Source organism: Hyperolius riggenbachi, chromosome 10, assembly GCF_040937935.1.
Source record: "Hyperolius riggenbachi isolate aHypRig1 chromosome 10, aHypRig1.pri, whole genome shotgun sequence".
Lineage (NCBI taxonomy): Eukaryota > Metazoa > Chordata > Amphibia > Anura > Hyperoliidae > Hyperolius > Hyperolius riggenbachi.
In genome coordinates this window covers 62184088-62210229 of record NC_090655.1, presented here as the reverse complement: position 1 = coordinate 62210229, position 26142 = coordinate 62184088, and the positions used below count along the sequence as shown (strand labels likewise).

At 46.4% G+C, this 26142-nt stretch overlaps 1 long non-coding RNA gene across 1 annotated transcript in view; it reads left to right on the top strand.

Annotated features, from left to right (window-relative positions):
- The first annotated feature begins 1140 nt into the window (after positions 1-1140).
- The window catches only part of LOC137537330 (uncharacterized), a 36476-nt gene continuing 11474 nt past the window's right edge, over positions 1141-26142 (top strand). Inside the window, exons 1-2 of the long non-coding RNA XR_011024596.1 lie at positions 1141-1208; positions 17454-17499. This is a non-coding gene — a long non-coding RNA (uncharacterized lncRNA). The remainder of the gene's footprint in view (positions 1209-17453; positions 17500-26142) is intronic.

Sequence of the window (26142 nt, the reverse complement as noted above, 5' to 3'; positions counted from 1 at the left end):
GCCGGCTTCTGCTGCTGCTGGAGGAGGAGGAGGCGTGAGGCCGGCTTCTGCTGCTGCTGGAGGAGGAGGAGGCGTGAGGCCGGCTTCTGCTGCTGCTGGAGGAGGAGGAGGCGTGAGGCCGGCTTCTGCTGCTGCTGGAGGAGGAGGAGGCGTGAGGCCGGCTTCTGCTGCTGCTGGAGGAGGAGGAGGCGTGAGGCCGGCTTCTGCTGCTGCTGGAGGAGGAGGCGTGAGGCCGGCTTCTGCTGCTGCTGGAGGAGGAGGCGTGAGGCCGGCTTCTGCTGCTGCTGGAGGAGGAGGAGGCGTGAGGCCGGCTTCTGCTGCTGCTGGATGAGGAGGCGTGAGGCCGGCTTCTGCTGCTGCTGGAGGAGGAGGAGGCGTGAGGCCGGCTTCTGCTGCTGCTGGAGGAGGAGGCGTGAGGCTGGCTTCTGCTGCTGCTGGAGGAGGAGGCGTGAGGCTGGCTTCTGCTGCTGCTGGAGGAGGAGGCGTGAGGCTGGCTTCTGCTGCTGGCGGTGGAGGCATGAGGCTGACTTCTGCTGCTGCTGGAGGAGGCATGAGGCTGGCTTCTGCTGGAGGAGGCATGAGGCTGGCTTCTGCTGGAGGAGGCATGAGGCTGGCTTCTGCTGGAGGAGGCATGAGGCTGGCTTCTGCTGGAGGAGGACGCATAGGATGACAGGCAGGCTGTGAGCACTACACACCAGACTATATCAGCTGATCCCCATGCACACTACAGAAGTACTACTCAAACCTCCCACCTTTTCACATCAAATCCACGCCCCCTGCCAGTGATTGGCCAGGGGGCGATGGGGTTTCGTGTGACAGGCTCAGCCTTAGCCCATAAGGATAGCTGCAGGCTGAGCTAGATGATGATGATGTAAGCACCAAACCCCGCCCACAACACATTGCTAACCATGTTAATTAACAAACTTTATATAAATAGTGTTACTTTTTTGTGTCCAGGATTTCTGTATTAATCGCTGCAATGTCCATAAATATGTGTTTCCTGCTGAGCCTGCAGACAAGAGTCCCGCCCCTCAGCTCTGCTAAACCAATCAGCGCAGCTTAGCCTCAGCCTTTGTCCCCCCCCCCTTGGCCAATGATGTCGCCAGTTTCTTTTTCCCTCCGTTTTGGCCCCGCCCCCACATGAGACAATCTCCTGCAAGCAGCCAGAGAGAAGTGAACGAAAAGTGTGTGAAACATGAGGATGTGATGTGAGTGACTGGTATGCACAGGGTCAGGGCTGGATTTCTGGGAAGCCAACATAGGACGGTGCCTGGGGTGGGAAATTGCTAAGGGCGGATGGGGAGCGAGCTGCACACATTGCCACAGACACACGGCAGCCACGGTCCGTCCACACTGCAGCCCTTCCTGAGACAGGAACACAGGAGAGAGTTTGCTGAGCTGATGGAAGCCTGCAGCGGCTGGACGGAGGCCGCAGGGCGACATCTCCCTGCACAGTTTAGGATGCTCTCTCCCCTCTCTACCACCGGGATCGCATAGTAACCCCTTCACTGGACAGTGGAGAGGGCTCTTCAGTGCAGCCTCTCCTGTGCAGATAAGAGAGGAGATATCACGCTGCCTGGAGGAGCAGATGTGCCTGCTGGGAATACCTTCTGCTGCTTTACAGCCCAAGTATGTGGTGACATGGGTCCCCTTCTGGTCGAATAGGCTTGTTCAGTGCACAAGGGCGGTGTACCGACGAAATAACCTGCGTACGTTAAAAAGGGGCGCTGGGAAAAAAGGGCGCGGCGCGGGGTTACAAACGATAAGCATGGATAACGTTTAAAAATGTATTGTACTGTATTTCGTTTAAAATTGTTTTATAAAGTTACAAATCATTAAATAATGTGCATTAAATCGGCAATTGTAAAAACGTTAATCTTCCGTTTAAATAGTGAAACGTATAATAACGTTTAAAAAAAAATTACTAAGTAACCCTCCCTGTACCTACCCCTAACCCCTAGACCCCCCTGTTGATGCCTAAACCTAAGACCCCCCTGTTGGTGCCTAAACCTAAGACCCCCCTGTTGGTGCCTAAACCTAAGACCCCCCTGTTGGTGCCTAAACCTAAGACCCCCCCTGTTGGTGCCTAAACCTAAGACCCCCCCTGTTGGTGCCTAAACCTAAGACCCCCCCTGTTGGTGCCTAAACCTAAGACCCCCCCTGTTGGTGCCTAAACCTAAGACCCCCCCTGTTGGTGCCTAAACTTAAGACCCCCCCTGTTGGTGCCTAAACCTAAGACCCCCCCTGTTGGTGCCTAAACCTAAGACCCCCCTGTTGGTGCCTAAACCTAAGACCCCCCTGTTGGTGCCTAAACCTAAGACCCCCCTGTTGGTGCCTAAACCTAAGACCCGCCTGTTGGTGCCTAAACCTAAGACCCCCCTGTTGGTGCCTAAACCTAAGACCCCCCTGTTGGTGCCTAAACCTAAGACCCCCCTGTTGGTGCCTAAACCTAAGACCCCCCTGTTGGTGCCTAAACCTAAGACCCCCCTGTTGGTGCCTAAACCTAAGACCCCCCTGTTGGTGCCTAAACCTAAGACCCCCCTGTTGGTGCCTAAACCTAAGACCCTCCTTAGTGCTCACTGTATTGTATGTAGAATAATGTTTTAAAAACAGTAAAGGATAAAATATTTTACATTACGTACTGATCGCTTTGTTTCGTGAATAATAATGTTTTACAAACAGTACAGTAACAGTTTTATTGAAATAAGAAACGTAAATCATCACAAGCAGTTATAAAACATGAAAAATCTTCGGGCGCCGTTCGAAAACGTTATTATTCTCGGGCGCCCTTTTTTCCTGTTCGGCGCCCAGTAAACGATAATTATTATAGGAGTGAATGACGGCGCCCGATTTGTCCACTAGCCTCCTGCGCCCTTTTTTACTGTTACCAAATAACCTACCCATCGAATCAGCTTACATTCACTATCAAACATATAGCAGGAGGGTTAGGGCGGCCGTGGGTGAGCACATTTGTACTGGGCATGTGACAATGGGCAGAAAACGAGCGGAAGGAGCGCCCGAGGGGACGAGCGGGGATCAATCCAGGCACCGGCGGGGACAAGCAGGGATGCGCCGGGATCGAGCTAGCGGCTCAATCCGGCGCAACTATCTAACCATGTATTCTCAGCATCAGTTTTACTCGGCATGCATGATCGATCCTTTTTTGCACATGCTCAGTACAGACATACTCACCCACGGCCATGGTTGCACAGTGAAGAAACATTGGACCAAAGAGGGACCCAGCACTGGAATGGTGCACAAACATTTCTGGAGTGGCACACCTTGCCCGAGTGTTGGGTGCTGAACCTGGGTGCTAAGCCATGTCACCCAAATGTCAATAGTTGCAAATGAATTTAGGTCATCACACCACCATCACAACGCAGTTTTTAATTTTATTGCATAAGTCAGCACAAGCTTGTGCGTGCCTGAAAACGCCATAAATCACCCCTAATCCCTTATGGCAAAATCCATGACTTTCTAGGTCGTGGATGTTGCTGCCCTAAGGAAGCAGAGCTTTCAGCTGCAGCTCTGCCTCCATGCGCGTCAATCCGCGCATATCTCCGCCGAGGCGGCGATCCGCGCTGATGGACGCGCATGGAGGCAGAGCTGCAGCTGAAAGCTCTTATTCTATGCGGAGGGAGCCCCGCGATGTCCCCAAGGTAATTTGGGCTTATTTATGGCGTTTTCAGCCGCGGGGATGCAGCGTTTTAGGAGGGGCAATTAGGTTAAAGAGGTTTTTATAGTAAAAACCTTGTTTTTAGTAGACTTCAGATTCTCTTTAAAAGGACAGTTGTGAGCTAAGAAAAAAAAGCGATCTGCATGGAGGAGGCTGGAGGAAGCCCCAGGTATGTATAAAACTCCATGTGTGCTTGAATGTGGAATAACGTGCACTTTTTTTTTTTATAGCTGCTAATGTAATTGATAGCAAAAACACACACAGTGCTGCACTCTGCTGTCAGTTATATTCTGCATGCAGAAAACATGTTTAAAGTGTACCTGATACTGGGGAGGGGAAAGATTCATACATACCTGAGGCTTCCTCACTGTCCTCCCGGGACACCTCGATCTGCTGCTAGGGTCCTCTGAAGTTCAGCTTTGCATTCACCACCATCGCACTCCTAACTCCAGGAGCGTTCTGCACCTGTACAGTAGTACTGTGCAGGCACTGTATGCTCCTGGTTACGGGAGCACGATGGGGGCGGGAAAGTGGCCGAGCCGCGCATGTGCAGAGGACCATAGCGGCAGATTGAGGCAGGCCAGGAGGATGGCAAAGGAGCCAAGGGACTGGAGGAGGCTGCAGGTATGTATGACTTTTTTTTCCCCCACCACTGTCATGTTCCCTTTAAAGGGGACCTGAACTCTTGCACTTGACGGAAGAAAAACATATAGAAACTAGGCCTAAGGCCTGTTTACAGACGGGCGCTAGGCTCTTTCTGAATAAGCGGCCCACCCCCTGTCCCTGTCCTCCTCCTCCTGTCGGCTACACATGCGCAGTAGCCAGAAAACACGGACAGGAGGAGGATGACGCAAGGACGGTTAGGGTTTATTATATAGGATGCACCCTGTATGTATTTAGAGAGTTTAGCCTGACTTATTACCCCTCATTTGTGTCTAATCACAAATTGTAATTTGATCTATCCCCTGTGTCACCTGACTGCCACGGCAGATAAGATCATTTGAAAGCACAGGATAATTACATGTCTGCTTCCATGAAAGCAGGAAGTAGAAACAAATTTATTGCAAGATGTGTATCAGCTGTAACAAAGAAATGTTTTTCTTTAAAAGTTATGCCGTTGTACATCGTTTAGAGCATAGAGGAAGTTCTGAGTTCAGGTCAGCTTTACAGGCACCCTTATCAGACGCCGTGGGTATGCATAGAAGCATACCCACGGCTATTTGGTTAAGAGGAGACAATCACTGGCCCCTTAAAGAGACTCTGAAGTCTCTAAAAAAACGTATTTTTATTTAAGAATTATGATTAATACCTTAGCCCTAACTAAACCGCCTCATTCCCACCGCTTTAAACTATCTAAATCCTCCCTCTCCCCTGCAAAATCCACGACTTTCTTGGTCGTGGATTTTGCTACCAGCATTAGCTTCAGTGTGAGGCAGGGGTATGAGCTGCAGCCCTGCCTCACACGCGTCTGTCAGCGGCGGATCTCCGCCTCTTCCCCGCCCCTCTCAGTGAAGGAAGGCTGAGAGGGGCGGGGGAGAGGCAGCGATCCGCCGCTGACAGACGCGTGTGAGGCAGGGCTGCAGTTCATACCCCTGCCTCACACGGAAGCGCTCCCCGAATTGACCCCCGGGAAGTTTGGGGGGGATTTAGATTTAACGGTTTAACTAGGGCTAAAGTATTAAACATGTTTATTAAATAAAAATACGTTTTTTTTCTTGAGACTTCAGAGTCTCTTTAAAGGGAACCTTAACTGAACGGGGGGTAAAGAGTTTTACTTACCTGGGGCTATTACCAGCCCCCTGCAGCAGTCCTGTGCCCTCGGCGCCGCTCTGGAATCCTCCGGTCCCCCGCTGTCACTTAGTTTCGTTTTGGACGACTCACCAGTCGCCGGCCGCCATGCGTATTATTGGACGCATTCACCAATGCAATTAGCGCTATTGCGGACCGCAACGCGTACAAAAATACGCGTTGCCGCATATCTACGCGTGCGGAATGCGGCAACGCGTATTTTTGTACGCGTTGCGGTCCGCAAAAGCGCTAATTGCATTGGTGAATGCGTCCAATAATACGCATGGCGGCCGGCGACTGGTGAGTCGTCCAAAACGAAACTAAGTGACAGCGGGGGACCAGAGGATTCCAGAGCGGCGCCGAGGGCACAGGACTGCTGCAGGGGGCTGGTAATAGCCCCAGGTAAGTAAAACTCTTTACCCCCCGTTCAGTTAAGGTTCCCTTTAAGGTGTGTACACACGTTCTATTGTAACAAACGACTGGTCCGTCAGACCTTCCTGCTGAGCGGACGTTCTGCCGACAGCAGGACGTCTTGTCGGCAGATTTTTTTTTTACAGATCCACTCAGAGCTCACAAATTTGTTGCTCACAAATGACAACAAATTTGTTTTATCAATATTTGGGCTCCTCGTTCCCCCTTGTGTTTCTTTGTTACAGCTGATACAAATCATACAATAAATCTTCAGTGTTTCTACTTCTTAACATTCTGTGCTTTCAAATGACCTTATCTGCAGTGACAGTCAGCTGACCCAGGGGAGAGATCAAATTACAGTTGTGATTAGACACAGATGAGGGGGAATTAGACAGGCTTACCTCTCTAAATACATACAGGGTGCATTTCTCTGTTTTATTTCTGTCCTGTTCAAGAGTTCAGGTCCACTTTAACCACTTGAGGACCACAGTGCTAAATCCCCCTAAAGATCAGGCCATTTTTATCCAGTGATCCTCTGGGACAAGACTCCGAGATATCCACGCCCCTTCCAGGAAATATTTCAATCCCTCCCCTATAAAAGAAAGGCCATGAGAATCTCCCCTCAGTTTGAAATATTTCCTGCGCGAGAAGGAGGTTTCTTTCCCTCGGGTGAACCAGGTCTATGGTAGGTAGGGCCTGGGGAACCTTGTAGGGGGCTGCCGAGACTGAGTTGGTCAGTCTGGCAGCATCAAGGTTTATTACCTTGCCTCGTGTTTGCTCCCTTAAGAGGAGGGAGAAAACGGGATGGCGTCCTCGATCCCTCTGGCCTGGTTGGAGGTGGCGGTGGGCTGTCTTGCACGCAGCTGAAGACAGCGTCAGTGGAACAGAAGATCCATCGGGTCTGTTCTGGGGAAGTTTAATAGCCGCGCGCGCAGCTACCGCTGACGTCACTTCCGGCGGAAACCAGGGCGGGGCTTTAGTATAAGGGAGGTGGTGGGACGCGCCGGCTTCCTCTCACTCTGGCTCTGTGGAGCGAACAGGACAGTCGCAATGTCTGTGGCTCCGGGGGAGGAAGGAGCTGGTCCTTCTAAGGTATTTTTCAGCGCTAGTAAAATACTTAGAACTTTTTGGGCAATTTTTTCCATTCTAATGGTGGGCTATTGTGGATCATGTTTTGCAGGCAAAAGATGGATCCAAGAAAAAGTGCCCAGTATGCAATGCACGACTGCCAGCTGAATGGGAAAAGACACTCTGCAAACCCTGCTCTAAGAAGGTTTTAGCAGAGGATGGCCTCTCTGTCAAGGATACAATAAGAGCCTTTAGACAGGAAATGGCTGATACTATTAAACAGTTTAAATCTTCTTTGGCTGAATCTAAGACACATTCTAAACCAGAAACCCCTGTACCAGCAGTTTCTTCTACTTCAGAAGGGGAGGTGGGTTCAGATTCCCATGATAGTGCAGAAGAATTTAAAGAGACCCCGTCTAAATTTAAAATAGAGGACACAGAGGGCCTTATTGATGCTATTGTTGATACCTTACAGATTGATAAAGGGAATTCAGATTCGTTAACTCCTCATGATAAACTCTATGAAGGTTGGCAAGACAGTGAAGGCATTGTTTTTCCAGTTCATAAGTCTATTCGCCAGTCTATCCTGAAGGAATGGACCGAGCCTGATAAAAAACTTGTATTTTCTAAAGGAATGAAGAGAAGATTTCCGTTTAGTGAAGAGGAGGTTAATATTTGGGGTAAATGTCCTAAACTTGATACGCCTTTTTCTCAAATGGTAAAAGAGGGAGAGTTGGCCTTTGAAGATTTAGGCTCCTTAAAAGACCCGTTAGATAGGAAAACGGACGCTTTTTCTAAACGTACATGGGAAGCTATTTCGGCTATTTTTAGGCCGACCATAGCTTCTACGTGTGTATCTAGAACTATGTTGTTGTGGTTGGATCAATTTAAAAATAAGATTCAGGAGGGGGCTTCTAAGGAAGAACTTCTGGAGGCCTTAGAATTACTGTTTATAGGCACTAGCTATCTGGCAGATGCATCAGCAGAGGGCATTAAGTATACAGCGAGAGCAGCTGGTTTAGCCAATGTTACTAGAAGATCAGTTTGGCTTAAAACTTGGGAAGGAAGTATCACTTCAAAATCCAGGTTATGTTCAGTCCCATTTACAGGTAATCTGTTGTTTGGGCCCGAGTTGGATGCTACCTTGGAAAGGACTTCTAGTAAAAAGAAGGTCTTTCCAAAGAAAAAGGTTACGCAGCCTATCAAACGTCCTTTCAATAGGCCGCGTAATCAGCGTCAAGGACAATCTAAAAGGAAAGGATGGTCCTTTAACAAAAATGGTAAGGGGAGTTTTCTTATCAAGCCCCAGGGTAATAAGAAACCCCAATGACCATCAAGTGGGGGGTCGGCTGAAGAACTTCAGCGAGGTGTGGAGGAATTCGGTCGACAGCCCATACATCTGCGCAATTGTGAAAATGGGTTATCGAATAGAGTTCAATTCTGTTCCTCCCAACAGATTTATGATAGCAAGGAATCCGGTAGATGCGACAATGTCACAGGAATTGTCTCGTATTCTGAAAATCATGGTAGATCAGAAAGTGATCATTCCAGTAGTTCGGTCGGAACAAGGAAGGGGGTTCTACTCTTCCGTGTTTCTGGTAAAGAAACCGTCGGGGAAATTCCGTTTGATTCTCAACCTAAAGAAATGAAATCCGTTGGTCAAGTACAAACGATTCAGGATGGAATCGATTTATTCTATCAGAAATGTGTTGGAAGCAGAGTCATTCATGGTCAATTTGGATCTGCAGGATGCATATTGGCATGTTCCCATTCACCCATATTCACAGAAATACCTCAGGTTTGCCGTATCTCTAGAAGGCACTCTGTGTCACTTCCAATTCACTTGCCTTCCCTTCGGGATCAGTTCGGCACCTCGCATTTTTACAAAAATTATGGCGGAAGCTCTGGTTCCTCTCCGGAACCAAGCTATCCAGGTGATTTTTTATCTCGACGATATTTTGATTTTTGCCGATTCGGTGGAGCTTTTGAAGGCACATCTAGAGACTTCTTTAAGGTATCTGGCAGATCTGGGGTGGTTGGTAAATCGAGAAAAATCTGTAATGATACCAACTCAAACGATAAAATTTTTAGGAATGATGGTAGACACGTCAGTTCAAAAGATGTTCCTGCCACAGGAGAAGATAGACAAGGTTATGAACGAAATAACCGGTCTACAAAGGAACCCAAAAGTTTCACTAAGAGTGATTATGAGAACTCTGGGACTTTTGTCTTCCACAGCGCCAGCAGTTCAGTGGGCTTTAGCACACCAAAGACTGCTTCAGTCTTTTCTATTAAAGAACTGGGACAGATCTCAGCGGAACTTGGATCAGGAAGTTATGCTTCCCTTAACAGTCATCCAGGATTTGGACTGGTGGCTGAACAAGGGAAATCTGACCCAGGGGAATTTATGGGTATACCCCAGAGAAGTAACTATCACGACAGATGCCAGTGCTTGGGGGTGGGGTGCTCACGTGGAGCATCAGGCCTTTCAGGGACAGTGGAGTCAGGAAGAGAAAAAATTCTCGTCCAATCGGAGAGAATTGAGGGCAGTGAAGTTGGCTCTCATTCAGGCACAAAAGATTGTACAAAACAAACATGTTATGGTGAGATCAGACAATTCCACCACTGTGGCATATATAAACAAGCAAGGGGGCACGAGGTCGGAATGGTTGCAAGAGGAGGCAGAGGAAATCTGTACTTGGGCCCAGGTGAATGTACTATCTCTGAAAGCCCTTCATCTGAAGGGTCTTCAGAATTTAGATGCGGACAAGTTAAGCAGGAATGCGGTTCTTCCGGGAGAATGGGCCCTGAACAGACAGGTTTTTGCTCTGATTTCAGATGTCTGGGGTGTTCCGTCAATCGATCTTTTTGCAACGAGGCAGAATGCTCTTCTGCCAGTTTTTTGCTCGATAAATCCAAGGGACGATCCTTGGGGAATAGATGCGCTATCACAAGTATGGAACTTTCCTCTGGCGTTTGCTTTTCCTCCTCTGCCTCTCATTCCATTAGTCATCAAAAAATGGAGGGAGATAAAAGCCCCATTAATTCTGATTGCACCGATGTGGCCAAAAAGAAGTTGGTTCCCAATTCTAAAAAAGTTAGCTGTGGAACCTCCTGAAGCTACCGGACAGGAAAGATCTACTGTACCAGGGAAAGCTTTGGCATCCGGAGGTAGAAAAGTTAAAACTGGCAGCCTGGATCCTGAGGTAGTTTAGCTTAAGAGGAAGCGGCTTTCCAGTAAAGTTATTCAAACTTTATTGAAAAGCAGAAAGGATTCTACTAGAAGTATGTATATTAAGTATTGGAAAACTTTTTTCCGTTGGTTAGATTCTTCTTCTTATGAGTCCTTTTCTATTCCAGCTTTATTGGATTTTTTGCAGGAAGGTTGGGAAAAAGGTTTATCGGTCAGCACATTAAAAGTGCAGGTATCAGCCTTGACTGCCATGTCAGGGAGAAAATTAGCTGGAGAGGACTTGGTGATTAGATTTTTTAGAGCTATCGGTAGACAGGTACCAATAAAAGTACCTAATGTGTCCCCGTGGGATCTACCGTCAGTGCTAAAAGGGTTATCCAGGACTCCATTTGAACCATTGGACCAGAGTGATTTATTGCATGTTACAATTAAAACTGTGTTCCTCACCGCCATATCTACAGCTAGGAGGGTCAGTGAGATACAAGCGTTATCTTGTAAACCTCCATATTTTCAGGATTTAGGAGACAGGTTAGTTTTGCAGACAGACCCAGGGTTTCTTCCCAAGGTGGTGTCCAAATACCATAGATCTCAATCTATTGTTATCCCTTCCTTTAGTGTCCAGGAGGGAAAAAAGAAGGATAAAGATCTGTACCTAGTAGATGTTAGGTGTATTTTACACTATATCAAGACTACTTCAGAATTTAGGAAGTCGGATTCCTTGTTTGTCCTATTTGGGGGTAAGAATGAAGGTTGCACTGCATCCAAATCTACTATATCTAGATGGATTAAGAAAGCTATTAATATGTCTTATTCTTTATTGAACCTGGAACTCCCGTTGTCCTTCACGGCACATTCAACTAGAACAGTGGCATCATCCTGGGCACATAATTCTGGTGCTACCCCGGAGCAGATTTGCAAAGCTGCTACGTGGTCAAGTTTTAACACTTTTGTGAAACATTATAAATTGGATGTGTTATCGGAACAACAGCAAGCCTTTGGTCGTAAGGTCTTGAAGGCTGCTACCCACCCTGAGGTTTGATTCTTGCTTATCATCTCGGAGTCTTGTCCCAGAGGATCACTGGATAAAACAATAGTTACTCACCGGGTAACGTTCTTTCTAGTGATCCTCTGGGACAAGAGTCCCACCCAAATGGGGTATAATAGAATAATTCTGTACTTAGTATGGAGTGGTTCATAGTATAAATAAGGAAAGGAAGAGTTCTAGACAGTTATTATTTAAGGCTGAGGGGAGATTCTCATGGCCTTTCTTTTATAGGGGAGGGATTGAAATATTTCCTGGAAGGGGCGTGGATATCTCGGAGTCTTGTCCCAGAGGATCACTAGAAAGAACGTTACCCGGTGAGTAACTATTGTTTTTACTAAAAGGGCCACTGCAGCTTTAAGGGCTCGCTGCAAGGCCACACAACACAGCACACAAGTGATCCCCCCCCCCCCCCCCTTTTCTCTCCACCAACAGAGCTCTGCTGGTGGGGTCTGATCGACCCCAGATGTTTATTTTTTTGACAAATATTTATTTATTTTTAATAAAAAGGTGTATTTTTCTTACATTTTTCCAACCTTTCCTCCCTCCCCCGGCCAGCCTATCACAGCGATTGGCTGTTAGAGGCTTCAGCCTATCACTTCCGATCGCTCCTGTGTCCCACAGAGGGACAGTCATTTCACACATCTGTCTCTACTGCAGCACTGCTCGAGGACTGAAGGCTGGGCGGAGCTCCGCCTTCCAAGCGGAGATGCGCCCGCGATCTCCTGCAGTAGCCGGCACCAGGAAATGTCGTTAGGCGGTCCTGGGGCTGCCGACGCAGTCACGCCCGTTGGCGTGACGTGGTTGTTAGGTAGTTAAACAATACTAGTTGCCTTCTTCTGATCACTTTTGCTGCAGTAGTGTCTGAATCACACACCTGCAACAAGCATGTGGATAATCCAGTGAGAAAGACCTGATCTGCATGCTTGTTCAGGGTTTATGACTAAAAATATTAGAGGCAGACGACCAGCAGGACAGCCCGGCAAATGGAAATGGGGAAATATTTTAAACATTGCAATAACCGTGACAAATGGGCAAATAAAATGTGTGGCTTTTATCCACAGTAGAACGTTTTATTTTATGACTAGACTGGCCGAAAACGGAAATATATTTATTTTCCACTTTTTTATTATTATTCCCATTAAAATGCATTTAGAATAAAATAATTCTTAGCATAATGTACCACTCAAAGAAAGCCTAATTGGTGGTGAAGAAAACAAGATGTAGATGATTTGTTGTGATAAGTAGTGATTAAGTTATTGGTGAAAGAAAGGGAGGAGCGCTGAAAGGTGAAAATTTCTCTGGTCCTAAAGGGGAAAAACCCCTCAGTGGTCAAACACGTCCTTAAACAAAGCACTAAACTCTGGCCAAGAAGAGGATGTTTTTAATGCCAGAGAGGGTAGATCAGGCCTCAAGCCGCTATTATCTGTGTGAATAGTGAGATTCAAACAGACAAAAGGCCAGGATCCAATCAGCCGTCACTTGGTTGAGTGATAAAAATCACAGCAGTTTTTTTATATTGTAACAGCTTAATACTTTTATTAATTGCTCCTCCAGCTTTCAAGAGAAGCACAACGTGACCTTAAAGTGTACCCGAAGCAATAGCGCATACTTACCCAAGAAGGGTGAATCCTCTGGATCCTATAGAGCAATCATTTGCAAATTGTGACCCGGGGTCCACATATGGCCCGCCGAGCCATTTCTGGTGACTCCCAAAGCTCTTTGCAGTTGTTAATTCCATGTGGCCCACAGGCTGTAGCTGTGTTGCCGCATGCAGGGGTGTACTTAGCGGCAATCGGCAAAAATGAGTTTAATTTTGCTAGTTCGGCCCCCTAGCACTCTCAAGAACAGCGATATGGCCCTAGGCCTCAAAAGTGTGGACACTCCTGCTGTAGAGGCTTCCCATTGCATCCTCCAGTCCCGTTGCCAAACGCAGGCTCTCGGAAGAGGGCTTTATGGTAGGAACATCAGGCGTGCGCACCTGTTCAGGCATAAGTGGGGGTGTACTGCGCCTATTGTTACAGTACGGCCACACTCAAGCTAGAAGAGGAGGGCAGCCCAGATGTTGAGGGTCCCGGCGAGCTGCGGCTGGAGCCAAGAGGATCCAGGAAGCCTCTATAGGATTCAGAGACTTTCCTCTTCCTCACTTTAAAGTGTCAATAGACTTAAAGTGGAACTGCACTCTTATGCAGGGCAGAAGGAAAACAGAGAAGAATGCACCCTGAGTGTTATTAGAGAAAAGAGCCCGCCTAATTTCCCCTCATTCAAGTGATCACAAGTGTAATTTCATCTCTAAGCTGTGTCAGCCCAGGAATTCGTCAATCTCCACAGACACAGCTTATATGTAAACATGGGATGTTAACCCTTTCTCCGCTTTCTTAAAAGCTTGAAGTAGACACACTGCAGATTTATTGTTGGAGCCCCGTAAGCTGTAATAAAGAATTGTTTTTCTTTAAAGGTTATTATGTTGTTGGTTGTCTTTTAGAGCAGAGGGGAAGTTCTCAGTGCAGGTCCGCTTTAAGTGTGTTTAACCACTTAAGGACTGTAGGCTTACACCCCCCTAGCGACCAGGCTATTTTTTACAAATTAGGCCACTGCAGCTTTAAGGCCTTGCTGCAGAGCCGCACAACTCAGCTCACAAGTGATTTCAACCTGCCCCTGCCTTTTCTGCCCACTAACAGAGATTTCTGTTGGTAGCCTCTGATCGCAGCCAGCATGTTTATTTTTTTTATTTTATTTGTTTATACATTTTTGATAAATTTTCCTTTTTCCCCCCTCCCTCCCCCCACCAGCCAGTGGCAGCGATTGGCTGTCATAGGCTTCAGCCTATGACAGCGGATCGCTCCTGAGCCTCATAGGGGGACAGCCGTGTCACACGGCTGTCCCCAGTACAGCGCTGCCGTAGATCGCAGCGCTGCAACATGTAAATGGTGGTTTTGCCATCTAACAGTCTCCTAGCGGCGATCTCATTGGCGCACGTGATCCCCTGCAATTTCCGCCCCCAGGACTTCATGCCAATTGGCGTTGAGCGGTCCTGGAGCTGCCGCTGCGTTCACGCCAATTGACATGGAGCAGTCGGCAAAAAGTTAAAATTAGCTGCATATCCTAGCTTCTAATGGTGTGAGGTGGGGTCTGCATGGATGGGTCTTGTTTTCCCAGCACATCCCACAGATGTTCTGTTGGAATTTCAAAACCAAAGACCAAGTCACCATCTTCCATTGCTCTATGGTCCAGTTCTGACTCATGTGCCCATGGTAGGTGCTTTCAGTGGCCTAATGGGATCTTCCCCATAGGCAGCCCCATATTCAGCAAGCTGCAATGTCAGGATACTGTTGGCTCATGACCAGTAATATGTTTTCCAGCAGTCCGTGCTGCAGTGGTGGGATAAGGCCACAGGGGCTAGCTTCATTTCCCCACAAACCTTGTCCAGCCCTGGGCAGCCATGGCATGTTATCCGTTGACGAGCTGTCTTTCCTTGGACCACTTTTCATAGGCATCAACCAGTGGATACCAGGGACACCTTGCAAGACCTGCTGTGTTGGAGTTGCTGTGGCCCGGTCATGCTCTGGGGGTGCTTCTCTTCTATGGCAAGATCTGAAAAATGCTGTTCACAAACGCTGTCCATCTAATCTGACTGAGCTGGAGCTGTTTTGCAAAGAAGAATGGGCAAGGATTTCAGTCTCTAGATGTGCAAAGCTGGTAGAGACATACCCTAAAAGACTGGCAGCTGTAATAGCAGCAAAAGATGGTTCTACAAAGTATTGACTCAGGGGGCCGAATAATTATGCACACCCCCACTTTGCAGTTATTTATTTGTAAAAAAATGTTTGGAATGATGTATGATTTTGGATCCACTTCTCACATGTACACCACTTTGTATTGGTCTTTCACATGGAATTCCAATAAAATTGATGCATGTTTGTGGCAGTTATGTTTGTGGCAGTTATGTGACAAAATGTGGAAAACTTCAAGGGGGCCGAATACTTTTGCAACCCACTGTATACTGGACACATATACCCCTGGCTACATATACTGGGCACATAAACCCCTGGCTACATATACTGGGCACATATACCCCTGGCTACATATACTGGGCACATATACCCCTGGCTACATATACTGGGCACATATACCCCTGGCTACATATACTGGGCACATATACCCCTGGCTACATATACTGGGCACATATACCCCTGTCTACATATACTGGGCACATATACCCCTGGCTACATATACTGGGGACATATACCCCTGGCTACATATACTGGTGACATATACCCCTGGCTACATATACTGGGGACATATACCCCTGGCTACATATACTGGGACATATACCCCTGACTACATATACTGGGCACATATACCTGTGGCTACATATACTGGGGACTACTATACTCATGGCTACTTATACTGGGGACACCTATAGACCTGGCTACCTATGCTGGGGGAACTGCTGTCAGATTATCTGCATTTTTGTGGAACCGCTGTTATGTATTTTGGGGAACAGCTGCCAGATTATGTGTATGTTAGGGTAACGGCTGCTGCCAGATTACGCGTATTTTGGGGAACTGCTGCCAGATTGTGTATGTTTGGGGGACCACTGCTGCCAGATTATATGTATTTTGGGTGTTACGTGTATTTTGGGTGATCCGCTGCCAGGTTTCGCGTATTTTGGGGAACTGCTTCCAAATTATGTGTATGTTGGGGGAACTGCTGCTGCCACATTGTCTATTTTGGGGGAACCCTGCCATATTATCTGTATTTTGGAGGAACTTCTACCAGATTACCGTATATACTCGCATATAAGCCGACCCGCATATAAGCCTACCCCCCAACTTTTCCCTGAAAAACCAGAGAAAAATGATTGCCCCCCATATAAGCCGGGGGTAGGAAATGCTGGATTGGTGCAGCCCCCCAGTGTGTCCCAGTATAGCTAGTATAGTGCCCAGTATAGGTAGATAGTGTCCAGTATAGCTAGTATAGTGCCCAGTATAGCTAGTAAAGTGCCCAGTATAGCCAGTATAGTAGCCAGTATAGTGCTCAGTATAGCGCCCAGTATGGGTAGGTAGTGCCTCAGTTTAGCTAGTATAGTGCCCAGTTTAGCTAGTATAGTGCCCCAGTATGGCTAGTAAAGTGCCCAGTTTAGCCAGTATAGTGCCCAGTTTAGCCAGTATAGTGCCCAGTTTAGCCAGTATAGTGCCCAGTTTAGCCAGTATAGTGCCCCAGTATGGCTAGTAAAGTGCCCAGTTTAGCCAGTATAGTGCCCAGTTTAGCCAGTATAGTGCCCAGTTTAGCTAGTATAGTGCCCAGTTTAGCCAGTATAGTGCCCAGCATAGGTAGGTAGTGCTCCCCGCTCCCCCCTGCTGCTTCCTAATCCGCGTTCCTCTTCTGAACTTTCAGCGTGTATCACAGCAGCGCGCCCGGCGCTGCTGCTGTGACGATGCAGAGTGCAGGAAAGAGCGCGGCTCCCTATAGCGGCGATCTGTATCGCCGTTACCAAGGGAACCGCTCTTTCCTGCCCCCTGCATCGTCACAGCCGGGCGCGCTGCTGTGATACACGCTGAAAGTTCAGAAGAGGAACGCGGATTAGGAAGCGGCCGCTGCCTAAGCAGGTAATAGCAGCGGCGGCCGCGGGGAGGGGGGGAGCGGGGCGCGGACCACCCACCACTAGACCACCAGGGAAGACTCGCATACAAGCCGACCCCCCAACTTTTGACCCCCTTTTGGGGGGTCAAAAATTCGGCTTGTATGCGAGTATATACGATATGTGTCTTTTTGGTGAAATGCTGTCAGATTACATCTATTTTGGGGGGATACACTACGGCAGAGCTCAAACTTCCCCGGCAGACCTTTTACATCACTGCTAAGGTCATGTATATTTGGCCCCACCCATGACCACGCCCACATTATGCTTGACTGCGCAGGTTTTCCAGGTGAGTCCACTCACCTCTTTTCCCAGGACTAGACTCCTGTGTGTAATGCTGGGTGCACACAATACAATTTCCTGTTAGAGCGACAGGTAATCTGAAGGGGGGCTACATTATGTGGTGTACATGTCCAAACTGCTCACCATTGATAACGGGAATGATTTTTCAGATCATTACTTCATAAAATAGATCCTGTAATTGATCTGGAGCAGATCGGATAAGTCTGATATAATTGGTGCGACCTCTCGATCTGATAGGAAGTTTGTCCCTAGCATTTAATGTTGGCTTTGTGTCTGTAACCCATCTTGACACGTATTTTATTTATTCTGTTCTCTCTTTTCCTCCTAGCTGAGAGCGCCACCTTGTGTCTGTGACGACCTTTGTGGGTCTGGGGGTGAGTGTAATTTTTTTTTCTACTAGTGTTGCAAAGATAGAAATCCACACAAAATACAGATTCCATTGTCCAATAATGCAGGTGAAATCATGTGTAACGGGGTGGAAGAGCTTGATCAGCTGTGGCTCATAATCAGAATGGTTCTAGGATTCCCCTCTGTCAGCATTGTATAACATGCACAACATTCTCCATGAAATCAAGCCTACAGCTGAAATGCTGAGTCTGCTTTTGATATTGTGATAAAGCAGCCTCAGATTATTCCTTGCTCTTAATTCCATTTAAAATATATGACTGATTTCTCCACAGAGGAGATGTGAGAACCCTGCGACTACTCTGACTTTGGGCTCTATTCATAAAACTTTACCGCAAGTTTTCCGCTCAAAACAGCGGACTTTCCCGACCATTTAGCAAAGTGGGCATTCATAAAAGCTGTTTCCGCATGATAAGCTACAATTCCCCAGCAGAGCGAGAAATTTCCGCCATGTGCTGTGTTTTTCTAGATTTATCTAGAAAAAGTAACAAAATGTCCATTCATAAAGGTTAGAGGAAGCGGTATGAGGACGGGAAATACCGCTTCCTCTGATGTAGCGAGAAGAATTCGGATTACATGAAAGTGAATGGGACAGACCTCCCAGAGAGAGCAGCGCACGGAGAGACTCTGCCGACTTAAGTGTTTCCGCATGCCTTCCGACAGCTTACCGCCAGCCTTCAGCAGGAGATCTCCGCACTTGCATCGCAGCTGCCAACATTTTTATGAATGACCACCCAGAAGTCTAAAATACCGCTGCGGTATTTTCCCTCCACGAGTTTTTTCGCGACAATTGTTTTATGAATAGAGCCCTTTGTGTTATATACCCATTCGCTGTGTATGGGTTGTTACATGACTAGTAGATCAGATATGATTGCTCTTTCCCGGCCATTGCCCCTCCTGCTTCCTGCACACAGACAGGAACAGGAAGTGATGTGCAGGAAGCACTGATAAGGCAGAACTACAGATCTCAGATGTGAGTACAGCTTTTACAAAGTGTTGGGCAGTAGTGGGGATTGCTGGAAGAGGCATGGAGAATCTGGTAAGGTACACAGATATTACCACTAGTGTGCAGTGTACAGGCTGCTGTGGAAGTTCTAGTAAACTGTAGGTAGCTGGGGAAGTTCAGTATTGCATTATTATGTTATTTGTAGAGACTTCATCTGGGGATGGTTTAGTACATATGTGCACACTCATCCTTTTGCATTTGAAAAAGGTTACATTGTAGTTGTGAATGAGGGAAGGGTTTGAAGCTCTATAGGAAAGTTATTGCTGTCTGTGTCCCTGTTGGCAGATATCATGCCTGATGCTTACAAGTGTAACAGGGACAGTCTATGCAGCAGAGGCAAAGACAGCTATAAAAGTTATACCCTCCGTCTAGTTTTCATTATGGTCTCCCATGCTCTGTGCATGGACACAATGGTGTTCCGAATGTCAGTGGGACAGAAAGTGAGGAAAAATCTATGGTATCTAAGTTTAGTTGCAAGGTACAGTAAAACCCCCATTATCCATAACTCAGTTAACCAGAAAAATATCCTGGCCTTTCAGGATGCATAAAACTACTTTTATACTTTTTTATACAGTGTTACATTAAAGGTACCCTGAGCAGTAAGGAAAAAATGAAATCCGGACGTACCTGGGGCTTCCTCCAACCCCCCATAGCCCGCAAGGTCCCTCAGCGTTTTCTTGGTCCCTTCCATGGTCCTGGTAATCCGGCGACTTCGGCTGAATGTGCGCACCGTACGCCTCATCACGCTGGTCACCGTAAGAGTCCTGCACATGCATGGTTCAGTCTTTAGTGAACTGCGCATGCCTCTTACGGCAACCGGCTTGATGACGCGAGGGTGCGCACCTTCAGCCGAAGTCGCCGGATTACCGGAGCCGTAGCAGGACCATTGACTGTCGAGCAACTGGAAACTACACTTATCTGGCATCAGCTAATCCCTGTTGGTGCTGGATGATGGAGGTTTTACATGCAGAGATTTAAATTTTAGCTGGAGAGTCAGATTAGTAATTATTCCCAGAAAAACTATATTCCAGCACTTCAAATCAAAATAATACTTCATAAATAAAGAAAGCTTCCAGCGAGCTCATCCTATTCCAGTAGCAGCCCCTTCTTTGGTTCCCCCGCTTCCTTTGAAGTGTGTTGCCCGAGGACAGCGGCCTCTTTATTTCGTTTTTTTTTTATTTTTATAAAGGTTAAGGCCTCATTTGCAGTTAGTGCGCTTTTGTCCGCTTTTTATCAGCACATCAATGTTAGGCCTCATTCACATCTATGTAGTGCAGATGGCCGTGTGATCGGAACGCAACGGGTGTGATCGCATGCCATCTGCGCTGCTACCCGCTGCTGATCCCATTTTTTACAGTGAATAGTTAAGCTCTGCGCTTGCGGGCAGAATGCATGCAGCAGTACGCAAGTGCATTGTACTGCTGCGCAGCACATATTTCCTTTTAAACAATACCAGTTGCCTGGCAGTCCTGCTGCTCTATTTAGCTGCATGCTTTTTTTCTGGTGTTGTTATTCAGACACTACTGCAGCCAATCTTGTCAGATCTGACAATAATGTTAAACACCTGATCTGCTGCATGCTTGTTCTAGTATTAGGCCACATACACACATCAGACTATAGTCTTTTGAAAATGAAAGATCACAGACCAATTTTACCCCCTTCCATGTAGTAAGAGAGCCATACCTACACAGTCTATTCTATGGAGCTGAACTCTCCATCAGAAAAAAATCTTTGCAAGATGCTGCACACACAGATGCTGTACAGACACAAAAGATCAGTATCTGCAAAAGATCCGTTCCTGCCAAAGATCCATTCCTGCAAATTGTATTCATAGTCTATGAGATCTGCAGATCATCATACACACCTTGTTTAACTGACATTCATCTGCAGATCTGAAAATCCATCCTGGTGGATCTGATCTGTTAAACAAGGTGTGTATGATGATCTGCAGATATCATAGACTATGAATGCATTTTGAAGGAACGGATCTTTGGCAGGAACAGATCTTTTGCAGATACTGATCTTTTGAATGTCTACAGCACCTTTGTGTGCAGCATCTTGCAAAGATGTCTGTCTGATGGGGAGTTCAGCTCCATAGAATAGACTGTGTAGGTATGGCTCTCATACTACATGGAAGGGGGTAGAATTGGTCTGTGATCTTTTATTTTCAAAAGACTATGGTCTGATGTGTGTATGAGCCTTTAGAGGCAGAGGATCAGCAGGATAGCCAGGCAGCTGGTATTGCTTAAAAAGGAAATAAATATGGCAGCCTCCATATACTTCTCACTTCAGTTGTCCTTTAACAGCAGATCTTTATTAAATATCCCCATTCCTCACTAGAGATGCTTCTTCATCTCTAGAAATGCTTCAGTAACACTTTTGGTGTTGATGATAATCTCTGTTTGACTTTTGGCCACTTGTATGTTTGTGATAGATCATTGCTTCTTTGTTGTTCTCAGCATTTCTCACTTACCCCTCATTTGTTGCTGGTGTTGTACCTATCGCTACATTGACAACAAGGCAAATACATCTGTTTGTCAAAGCATCAAAAAATACTTGTTGCTTACGTTTGGTTTTTATTGGTGTCTTCAGTAGAAGCCATTGAAGCTTCTGTTCACCATCACTTCATCTTTAGATGTTTACAGTGGGGTTTATTGACCACTTGTAGAGAAAAACATGGCTATGGAAGCTGCAGAACAGATTTACATGTCATTTTACCACCTGTATAATGAGTATCGGGGTACTACAGTAGTGTAAAAGTAGTTTTCATATCCTTAGTTTAGGTATGTACCCGGGTGTCTTGTCTGCCACAGAGATGGTGCGTACACACCTTCTGCATTCAAAGTGGTCAGTTGCATAATGCACCTGTTATGACTGAGCTGCAATGGGGACTGGATATAAACTTAAATACAAAACCTGCATGCAGCCAGTTAGGATAACAAGATCTGTTACAGCGCAGAGATGTGAACAGGCACATAGAATTGTATGGGCAATTAAGAATTATTATTAGAATTATTCTGCAACTGCACTGTGAACTAGCCCTTAAGGTGCATACACACATCAGACCGTAGTCTCTGGAAAATGAAAGATCGCAAAATGCATTCATAGTCTATGATATCTGCAGATCCTCATACACACCTTGTTTAACAGACAATCATCTGCAGATCTGAAGATCCATCCTGGTGGATCTGATCTGCAGATGAATGTCTGTTAAACAAGGTGTGTATTGAGATCTGCAGATATCATAGACTATGAATGCATTTTGCAGGAATGGATCTTTTGCAGGAACAGATCTTTTGCAGATACTGATCTTTTGAATGTGTACAGCCAGCATCTTTCTGTTCAGCATCTTGCAAAGATTTCTATCTGATGGGGAGTTCAGCTCAATAGAAAAGACTGTGTAGTTATGGCTCTCATACTACATGGAAGGGGGTAAAATTGGTCTATGATCTTTCATTTTCCAAAGACTATGGTCTGATGTGTGTATGCACCCTTAGTGTCACCAGGAAGGATAGAGGTTGATCATTCTCTGTGACTCTCCAATGGTGCATGTTTTGCAGACAACCTCACCTATGCACAGGTGGCACAATTAGTGTCTCAGCTACATGGAACCCACCTAGCGGAGACACTGATCACCCCACCTGTGCATAGGTGAGGTTGTCTGCAAAACATGCACCATGGGGAAGTCATGACGACAGGTTTGAGAAACACTGATCTACAGCTTTGCCTGGTCTAAGATCTATGTACTATTGCTATAGTGACACCCTGGGATACTATAGAGGAGGGATGAGGATACCTTGGGGCTTGCTGGGACAGTGGGTAGGATCAAGAGAGGAGCTGTGTGCTCGCATGAGATGATCTGGCACTAGGGCTGATCGGAACAGCTGAATTCCGATTTCGGTGAAATTTTGTGTACCGCATGCGAAAACCAAATTTCGTGTTCCGAGTGCATTTCTATTGAAGTCGATAGTGCCAACTTCTGCGGTTAATTGTAAAGCCCCTGTACATGCTATCATCACCAAATTTGGCATGTATATTAAGCAGATGAGTAGGAACATGGTAAAAAAAAAATTGTGAAAAGACCTTATAGTTTTTGAGCAAATAGATTTCAAAGTTTCATAGGAAAAATGGTTTTTAAACTGTGTAAAATGACACTGCTGCAGTACAGGTTACTGCATTCCGAGTTCTGTATACATATTGTATACATTTCATGAAAACAGACAGCGTGGGGTCCCCCCTTAAGCCTCCTTAACTCCTTGTCTCCCATGCAGGCTGGGATAGCCAGAATGCGGAGTCCCGGCTACGTGGGGCTTCGCACCCTGAGCTATACCAGCCCGCATGGTCCACGGTCAACCTCCCCCCTCTCCTTCAGAGCCCTTTTCCAATCCATGGACAAGAGGCTCTTCCCCACCTCTGTTGCCCCAGGAGGAGGTGGGGGCCGCTGACGTCCTGGGGGGTTCATGGTGCCATCCGGGGGTCCCCTTTAACAAGCAGACTCCGGAAGCCGCCCCCTCCCCAGGAAAAATGAGTATAGGGGTACACGGTACCCCTTACCCATTTCAGCAGAGAGTTAAAAAAAGAAATAAAAACACGACAACGAAAAAAGTCCTTTATTGCTCTGGATTAACCAGGGATACTTACCTTACTTTACCTTACCTTACCTTGTATAGCAGAGGCTATGAACACAAAAATGTTGCCTTTGAAACAAGAAATTTGGGCAAACAGTTATGCGATCAAAATGGCCACTGGGAAATCCCGGAACGCTGGAGGCCACACTAGAGTGGCGAAACCAGCCATTTTTCACATAGATGGTGGGTCCAGGTGACCAGAGCAGGAGGTGCCCTGGTCCCCTGGACCCACCTATTTATGTGAAATAACGCTCAATCTGACACTCTGAGGTGGCCTCCGGGGAACGGGAATTCCCCAGCAGCCATTTTGTTTATGACACTGTTTGCCGAAAATTCTTGTTTTAGCAAACAATTTTCGTGTTTCTAGCTTATGCAATACAGATTGCAGAGGCTGTCTATAGCCATTCAGCCCTGGGAGTTGGGCGGGTGCCTGGAACCACTCCTGAGGATACTGGTGTGGGACCACTCCTGAGGATACTGGCGTGGGATTATTGTAAGGTAAGTATCCCTGGTTAATCCAGAGCAATAAAGGACTTTTTTCGTTGTCGTGTTTTTATTTATTTTTTTAACTCTCTGCTGAAATGGGTAAGGGGTACAGTGTACCCCTATACTCATTTCTCCTGGGGAGAGGGCGGCTTCCGGGGTCCGCTTGTTAAAGGGGAACCCCGGATGGCACCATGAACTCCCCAGGACGTCGGCGACTCCCACCTCCTCCTGGGGCACCGGAGGTGAGGAAGAGCCCCTTATCCATGGATTGGACAAGGGCTCTGGGGGAGAGGGGGAGGTTGGCCGCCCCTCTCCTCCAGAGCCACCCCATACCATGGACCATGCGGGCTGGTATAGCTCAGGATGCGAAGCGCCACGTGGCCGGGACTCCGCATTCTGGCTATCCCAGCCTGCATGGGAGACAAGGAGTTAAGGAGGCTTGGAAGGGGGGACCCCATGCTGTCTGTTTTCATGAAATGTATACAATATGTATACAGAACTCGGAATGCAGTAACCTGGAATGCAGTAACCTGTACTGCAGCAGTGTCATTTTACACAGTTTAAAAACCATTTTTCCTATGAAACTTTAAAATCGTTTATTTCAAAAACTGTAAGGTCTTTTCACAATTTTTTTTTTACCATGTTCCTACTCAGCTGCTGAATATACATGCCAAATTTGGTGATGATAGCATGTAAGAGGGCTTAACAATTAACCACGGAATTTAGCACTATTGACATAGTTACATAGTTACATAGTTACATAGTTATTTTGGTTGAAAAAAGACATACGTCCATCGAGTTCAACCAGTATAAAGTACAACACCAGCCTGCTCCCTCACATATCCCTGTTGATCCAGAGGAAGGCGAAAAAACCCTTACAAGGCATGGTCCAATTAGCCCCTAAAGGGAAAAATTCCTTCCCGACTCCAGATGGCAATCAGATAAAATCCCTGGATCAACATCATTAGGCATTACCTAGTAATTGTAGCCATGGATGTCTTTCAACGCAAGGAAAGCATCTAAGCCCCCTTTAAATGCAGGTATAGAGTTTGCCATAACGACTTCCTGTGGCAATGCATTCCACATCTTAATCACTCTTACTGTAAAGAACCCTTTCCTAAATAAATGGCTAAAACATTTTTCCTCCATGCGCAGATCATGTCCTCTAGTCCTTTGAGAAGGCCTAGGGACAAAAAGCTCATCCGCCAAGGTATTATATTGCCCTCTGATGTATTTATACATGTTAATTAGATCCCCTCTAAGGCGTCTTTTCTCTAGACTAAATAAACCCAGTTTATCTAACCTTTCTCGATAAGTGAGACCTTCCATCCCACGCATCAATTTTGTTGCTCGTCTCTGCACCTGCTCTAAAACTGCAATATCTTTTTTGTAATGTGGTGCCCAGAACTGAATTCCATATTCCAGATGTGGCCTTACTAGAGAGTTAAACAGGGGCAATATTATGCTAGCATCTCGAGTTTTTATTTCCCTTTTAATGCATCCCAACATTTTGTTAGCTTTAGCTGCAGCTGCTTGGCATTGAGTACGATTATTTAACTTGTTGTCAATGAGTACTCCTAAGTCCTTCTCCAAGTTTGATGTCCCCAACTGTATCCCATTTATTTTGTATGGTGCTAGACCATTAGTACGTCCAAAATGCATGACCTTACATTTGTCAACATTGAATTTCATCTGCCATGTATGTGCCCATATAGCACTCCTATCCAGATCCTGTTGCAATATGACACTATCTTCCTGAGAGTTAATGATTCTGCACAATTTTGTATCATCTGCAAAAATAGCAACATTGCTCACTACTGCATCTACTAGGTCATTAATAAATAAATTGAAGAGCACTGGACCCAGAACAGACCCCTGTGGGACCCCACTGCTAACAGTCTCCCATTTTGAGTATGATCCATTGACCACAACTCTTCGTTTTCTGTCCATTAGCCAGTTCCCTATCCATGAACACAGACTCTTCCCCAGTCCTTGCATCCTCAACTTTTGCACCAGACTTTTGTGGGGAACAGTGTCGAAGGCCTTTGCAAAGTCCAAGTATATCACATCTACAGCATTCCCAATATCCATATTAGCATTCACTACCTCATAAAAGCTGAGCATGTTAGTCAAACAGGACCTGTCTTTAGTAAACCCATGTTGATGCTGAGAAATAAGATTATTTTCTACTATGAAGTCATGTATAGTATCTCTTAGTAACCCCTCAAATAGTTTGCATACAACTGATGTTAAACTTACAGGTCTATAATTTCCTGGATCAGATTTTTTGCCCTTCTTAAATAATGGGAAAACGTGGGCTGTACGCCAATCCACTGGGACTCTGCCAGTTGCAAGAGAGTCACAAAAGATAAGATAAAGGGGTTTATCTATAACTGAACTTAATTCCCTTAGGACCCGAGGATGCATGCCATCCGGGCCAGGTGCCTTGTCTATTTTTAATTTATTTAGTCTTGCCTTCACTTCTTCCTGCG